This window comes from Benincasa hispida, chromosome 7, assembly GCF_009727055.1.
Source record: "Benincasa hispida cultivar B227 chromosome 7, ASM972705v1, whole genome shotgun sequence".
Lineage (NCBI taxonomy): Eukaryota > Viridiplantae > Streptophyta > Magnoliopsida > Cucurbitales > Cucurbitaceae > Benincasa > Benincasa hispida.
In genome coordinates, this window is record NC_052355.1 from 17,608,937 (window position 1) to 17,616,354 (window position 7,418).

The following is a 7,418-nucleotide window of genomic DNA, read 5'->3' on the forward strand; positions in this document are numbered from 1 at the left end:
TTGTTTTTTATTTGTTCTCTTTGGAATTGAGGGACTTAGATTAATTGGTTGTTTGAGAAATTTGAGGCACTTCTTCAGTCTTTTGTTTACTTTAACTTAGGTTGTTTTGAGTGTGTGAGGTCCATTTAGGACTGGAGGAGAAGTTTTGCTTTCTTTTTGGTTTTTGCAGTTGTGTGGAGCTTGGAGAGGCCAAAAAAGTCGTGGTAGATAGATTACTATTTTTTTCTTGCTATTTATTATAAAATATGATATTATAAACGTAGTCTTCGAACTTTGATATTTGTGTATATTTGGTTCTTGAACTTTTAAAATTACAAATTTAATCTTATAGTTTAATTTTGTCTTTTACATTCATAGAGCTATTAGACAAAAAAATTGAGCTACATTAGACATAAAATTCAATTAAATATCTAATATATCAATTTTTTTTTGTGTTAAAAATCACATTAAGTCCACTAAAGTAACAATTTGATTTCAAAATTTCAAAAGTAATGTTTTAGTCTTTGTACTTTGAAAATAGTAACAATCTAATCCTTCCTATTAAAGTTATTCAGATCAAATAGAAGTATGAGGTGGCTTCCATCTAGAGTAACACCCTGAATTTTTTGTTCTTAATGTAATTTTTGTACTTTCTTGTATCTGAGGGAAGTTGTGGAATTTAACCCTTCTAATAGGAAAATTTAACCCTCGCCGAACGCCCCTCTCTCTCGCATCTCTCCTTCTCTGCAACCCTCGTCGAGCGACCCTCCCTCGCCGTCCAATCTAAGCCAGCCACCTTCGCGTGCCTCATCCGTCATTCGGTCCGAGCCAACCTCTGCCAGTTGTGAAGCTAGATCGTCCACACCGTCGATCAGACTCATTGCAGGCAGCCACATCGCGCCAGATCCAAAGGGGCCCAATCGTGAGCATCATCATCCACACCGGTCGTAGGCTTCCAGTCATTCACCCAGCCGCCTTTCGCGTTCCAGCCTAGTCAGCCACTCGCTGTTCGGCCCTTCACACCACGTCGTTCGGTTTCGCCACCGCAGAAGCTGAGTGACTATCGTTCATCCGCGCTGCTCGAGTATGATTAGCCCTCAATCGCCGTTCACGGCCATCTGGTGCTATCCAGCCCACAACCACGATTGTTGTTTTGTCACCAGATTTGTTGTTAGGTAAGTTTTTGGCAATTTGGTTGTTTTTGATTGCCCATTGGATGGGTGTAAGTTTTTGGGCCAAGATTTAATCTGCTTTCATTTTATTTTGGGTTCTTAGCCGCCATCTATTGGAAGTAGAAGCTGACCGAGAAGAAATTTTGGAGATTGGAATCTTGAAAACTTTTATTGAGCGGGCTTCATTGGGTAAGTTGATTAGTGATGGTTTAATTTTATTTCGTGTGTTTTCGAAGGTTGGAATTTAATATTGTGTTTTTTTGTTAAGGGGACTGAAATCAAAGATTTGTTGTTAGAGACTGTTCACTTGGATTAATATCTAAATCTAGCTCGAGGTAAGTAATCGTACTACTGAAACTACTTTGTGCTAGAAAATATTAAGAATGTTGTATTCATAATGTTTATTACATTTATTGCTACGTATGATTTCCCTTAGTGAGTTGCACGAACAAGATATGCATGAACGAGGATTGAATGCTAGCATGATTTAAGTACATTTTATTCTTCGAGATTCTGTTAAATCTGAGGATGACAAGATGTATAGTATGTTATGGAACTATGATGATGAGATGTATATGTATGTTATGGAACATGATGATGAGATGTATATGTATGTTATGGGACTATGATGATGAGATGTATATGTAGGTTATCGAACTATGATGATGAGATGTATATGTATGTTATAGGACCCCATTATGATACTTGTGATTTTGAAATCTTGATAATGTCCTCACTGTTAGTTAGATACCCACTAGAGGTTGTGTGTCCTTTGGGATTCACTAGAGGTGGTGGTTTCCTTCGGGATTCACTAGAAATTGTATTTTGTAAAACTCGAACCCTAATTACTTTAAGTAATAGTAAGTAATGTGATTTCTTCTAGTGAGTTAAATGAAGTCATGGTTTAGGAGGGATAAAGGATGGAAGCAAGAAGAAATAAGTTCTTGTGTAGTTAAGTGTAAACCCGGAATTCTAAGTTTCCTAAACAAGCATGTTTAGCCGATGGAATGATATATTAAATACCAAATAAGTAAAAATCCATGTTATTTATAGGAGTTGTTGAGAAAGGAAAGGAAAAACATGTTAAATAAGGAAACTCACTTATTGGTTTGGTACGTGGCTGTTAATCCTTGAATTCGGGAGGCGACAAGAAGATTAAAAGGGAAAAAGAACTTCAAAAGCATGGTTTTGGTAATTAACAAGAACAAATTTAGTGAAAGTGGTGCCATTTGAAATCTGGGAGAATCTAGTTTTCGAGGTTGTCTTGCCGGAGAAAGATTGCAAGAGGAGAAGAACAAAAGTAGAGAATTTGCAGAAGAGGCAGAATCTTGGATTAATTAGGGCCTGAGGTGAAGATTGAAAGCTCCAGGCCAAACTATAAGGAATGTTTGGCTGAAATTTTAAGGTAAGAAAGTTAACTCAATTCTAAACAAGTTTGTAGAAGGAAGTTCCTTCAAAATAGGTCTGGATTTTGAGTTTTGAATTTTTGAAATTATAATAGAGAAACTGTGCATAAGCAAACAGCTGCTTGGGAAGAACAAGCAAACAGCTCATATGGAGAATGAGAATCTCGCTTATGAAGGAAATCTCTCTAATTTTGTGCTGAGGATCTTGCCAATGAAGGAAATCTTGCTAATTTTGTGATGAGAATCTCGCTCTAGAAGGAAATCTCGCTAGAAATTGGGCTGAATCTCGCTGGAAAGGTGAGTATCGCTAGGATGAAGGATCTCGCTCATGAGAAGGATCTTGCTCATGAGAAGAATGCACTCATGATGAGTATCTCGCTAGTAAAGCTGTCTTTGATGATGGAAGTTCCATTAGTAAATGAACTATTTGAGGTATTTTGTTAAGAATTCTAAGCATTTAACCGGGAATTATGTCCTTTCAGGCCAAGAAGAGCTAGGAGATGCGTATAACCCGTTAAAAGGCCAACGAGTTGTGAGTGACTATGTGATGATTTAATGTTTTAATGATTTAGAAACTATGATTTCTTAAAAGATATTTCTCATGCTAAGTGTTCAAATGAAGTGCCAAGTAACATATGTTTGAAGCTATTTCTCATGCTAAGTAAAGCATGTTTTCCACGAAAATTGACACGATTTAAATATGTTATCTTGTCCAAATACTTTCAGCATGTTTTAGTAACTCCATTTTCATGATGTTTACTAGTGTATGGGTTTTCCAAGTATGTTTTCCATGTCTAACGCATGCTAGTGGTTTTTACAAGCTGGTTTAGTATGTTTTAAGCCAACTTGTTTCACAAAGTATGAAGAATGCGTTAGGGTTAAAGCTAAGGTTGAATGAAGCTTGATGTACTATGTTTTAAATACCTAAGGTTGTCAAAGTACATGCGTTGGTATTCCTAAACAAAATGAAAAGGGATACTGAAGGTAAGGAAGGTATCCTAAAGAGTTTTCTATGCTATATTTGAAAACTATTCTTTTAATGATCTTCGATAACTTGATAGCTTAAGTGAGTCGGATACTGAAGGTAAGGAAGGTATCTAAATAAATATACCGAAGGTGTTGACGGTATATAGAAAACACCACGTGCACGTTGGTAATACGACGTCGAGAGATTGAGCAAAAGGGTTCTCCCCAACTAAGGTTGACGTTGAGGGATTAAGCAAAAGGGTTCTCCCCGATTAAGGTTGACGTTGAGGGATTGAGCAAAAGNCGTTGAGGGATTAAGCAAAAGGGTTCTCCCCGATTAAGGTTGACGTTGAGGGATTGAGCAAAAGGGTTCTCCCCGATTAAGGGTGATGTTGAGGGTTAGATCTAGTAGTTCACTCACAACTAAGGATAAAGGGAGGTCGAAGTATGGGTCTCTTAGGCTATATACCAGCAAAGGGAGGCCGAAGTATGGGTCTCTTGGCTAGTAACAGACGTTGGGAGCTAGAGCGATGTATGCTCGTTCCTAACTAGGGAATAATGATGTTTAATGGTGGTTTTAAAGGTTTTGTGTACACATTTGCTTGGTACATTTTAGTTCCAATATTATGTTTTCGAGCTTTCAGTTTAAGCATGAGATTTATGTCTTTATTAAGTCACTCATTGGGCTTCTAGCTCACGTTTTCAAATGTTTTCCATTTCAGGTAGCGGTCAGTTCTTAAAAGACTTTTCCGCTGCTGCTTTGCCACTCAAAGAAACAAGTTGAAGGAAGTGTAATTGAAAACCTATATTAGTTAGTACACATGTGTCTGTCTAGTGACTAGTATACTAGATGGGGCTCACTAAGTTGTAATATTCATGTATGAACAATGTTGCGAAACCCTGTAATGTAAATGTGTTAAGTTTCGAGTTAATATGTTGGTATATTGATGATGTGTAGGTATTCAGGGTTTGAGTAAAAGTTAACAGGTTAGTTAGGCAGTAATTGCTAGCAAAAGGGTTGGTAACTGCTGCAGTCACCATTCCATCTAGGTTAAGAGGGTAATCTAGAGTGGGGTGTGACATATTTCCTTCGAGATTCACTAGAGGTGGTCGTTTCCTTCGAGATCCACCAAAGGTTGTGTTTCCTTCGGGATTTATTACAGGCGATGCTTTCCTTTGTCATTCACTAGAGGATGTGTTTCCTTTAGGATTCACTAGACATGGTTGTTTTCTTCAGGATACACCGGAGGTTGTGTTTCCTTCGGGATTCACTAGAGGTGGTGCTTTCCTTCGGGATTCACTAGAGGTTATGTTTCCTTCGGGACTCACTAGAGGTGGTGTTTCTTTTGAGGTTCACCAGAGATTGTGGGTCCTACGAGACTTATGAAAGCTAGTAGGTATACTTAATTACAGTACGATGAAATTAAGATATCCATGTATGAAGGAAATCTAACCAGAGGATCTCCATAAGCAGCAGAAAGGATTGTTCCAAATTCCATTCGAATTGAACACAAACAATTACAACTTAAAAATAGAAACTAACAGGTCGTGCACAAATAGAAATTACAGCATGCTTCAAGAGATTCAAGGGATAGAGTATGCATACCTTTGAAGAACCATTCTTCAAGAATCTATCAAACAATCTACAATAGATCCATAACAACTCTCGAATGCAACAAGTAGAACAACACGACCACGAACACAATGAACATTTGAATGCTCCTCGAACACAATCGAGTCTAACTCAATTCACGAACCGAGTAAAGACACTACCACAAGTGTTACCTTGATATTCTCGATGTGAGAATCCAAGAGTTGTGGGCTCTATATGATCTTGGCTTGAGAAAGAGATTGAAGGTCTACGATCGAGTAGACGAACAAGCAAGTGGGAGATAAGAAGCTCGTCTATCACATAGACAATGTGCTCCATCGTTTAGTAAACTGTAGCCTATGACATAGACTTTGCTACTCGATCATGTAGCAACGATCAGCTGAATGACTATCATATAGTCAACTCTATATAATCGTTAGTCTATGTCAATGCTATTGCTTAGTGAAACTCCTTTACTTGATAGCTTTTCACCATGAGTACTTTCCGAATGAAGCAACTACTAATTTTAGGAAAACAGTTTTTCTTTTATCTTATGGTTACCATAAAAGGTACATGACACCATTAGCTTGAAAAGGCACATAATACGCATAATGCCTTGGAATGCTAAATGATATATATATATATATATATAAAAGGCCATAAAAGGGCACATGACAAGAAAATTCCCTGAAGTGGCACATGACATAGTTTAGCCAAATCTAGCTAACTTTTTGGTCCCACTAGTTGAATCAATTTTTAAACTCATGATTGTATGTGATTACATAGTCTGATCTTGGTAGTGGAGCTACTTACTGAGTATTTTATTTACTCAATATTTCTTTATCATTTTTTTAGATAAAACCAATGAACGTACTACACACATGACGAGAAAAATCTAGGATGGATTCATGGGATTGGTGATATTTTGCATCCCCATTAAGTCATTTAGTTTTGAGTATTGTGAATGCTTTTAGTCAGATGTTTTGAATTACAATGCTAAATTTTGAAATTATTTCTCATTAATGTTTTTAGGAGATCCCGATAAATGTTTTTCCTTCTATTGGATAAATTATTTTATTGATGTTTTTTTAATTATATAAATTTCTTTTGAAGTTAGATTGGTTAAAGAACATTGTTTTGAAATATGCATCGATGAAGCAGTGCCCACGTAAAGAGGTCATAGGAAATTCGGGTCATTATAATATAGATAAAATTATACGAAATGAACGATCAAGCAAGTAGTTGGGAATATCTCTAAAATTTATGTCAAGTCGCTTTTACTTTTCTTGCACTTTACTTTCTTGTGTTTAGATTCCACATTTTAATTTTCGGTGATTGCTTCTCAAACCACACCAAATTCCCCCTCTTGTTGCTTCAGCTAGGAAAATGAGCTTAGTGAAACTAATCTTCGTTCTCACCTACGGCTCGACCTGGTCTTCCCCTTATTCTACCCAGTAATATATGTTGTATTGATTAGTAATTATACATTTTATTTGATTGGTTGAGGAAGGATTCAACACCCTTTCTTCGATCTATTAGTGGCTTTCAAATTATATTTTGAATAAGTAGATATTTTCAAAGGGGAATAGCAATGCCATACGTAAACATGAAGAGACTTATAAAATGATGGTGGAAAATGTGGTTTCCAAAACTATTAAACGCATTTTTTATATCGAACCTGATTACAAGTACATTGAGATTGAATCTCACCCAAACAAATGGAGCTGCAAAGTTTTTTTTTTTTCCCTTTTACTTTAGATAAGAGAAAAAGAAAATTAGTTTAAAAAAAAGTGGTACAATATACAAATAAAATTCTTTTAAAGAAATATAGTATCATTATGGTCACCTACTTAGGATTTACAATCATGGATTGTCCCATGAAATTAGTCGAACTACAGGTAAGCTGATTCATACACTCATAAATATTAGAAAAGGGAGCAACATACGAATAAAATTCAAACTATTGTCATCAACTTTTGTAAAAACGTAACTAAGTTATCCTTCTCATTTTCTAAGCATATCCCAATAATCTTGAAAAACATATTTACCCTCCTAATTGGTCAAATAAACTTCATCTTGTCTTGCACTCCAAGAACAATTGAAATTTCCACAAAAATTATATAAGAAATCAACATCGCTTTGAAAAGAATTAAATTCCAAAAATCTGTTTTCCCATTCCAATCTACAATGGAATTTAGTGGTCTTTATAAAGTTATCTCTGAATGACCAATCATGTTGATCACTTGGAAAGAGTATATGCAAACCTAAATCTTCATCTTTCGAGAAGCAATGATTGTCTAACAA

General features: G+C 36.1%; 1 long non-coding RNA gene across 1 annotated transcript; it reads left to right on the forward strand.

The window, feature by feature from the left end:
- The first annotated feature begins 603 nt into the window (after nt 1-603).
- On the forward strand, nt 604-4,401 carry LOC120081186. The gene is made up of 4 exons (XR_005482702.1): nt 604-1,154; nt 1,255-1,340; nt 1,420-1,486; nt 4,246-4,401. It is a non-coding gene; the product is annotated as an uncharacterized LOC120081186 (long non-coding RNA).
- The last annotated feature ends 3,017 nt before the right edge of the window (nt 4,402-7,418 follow it).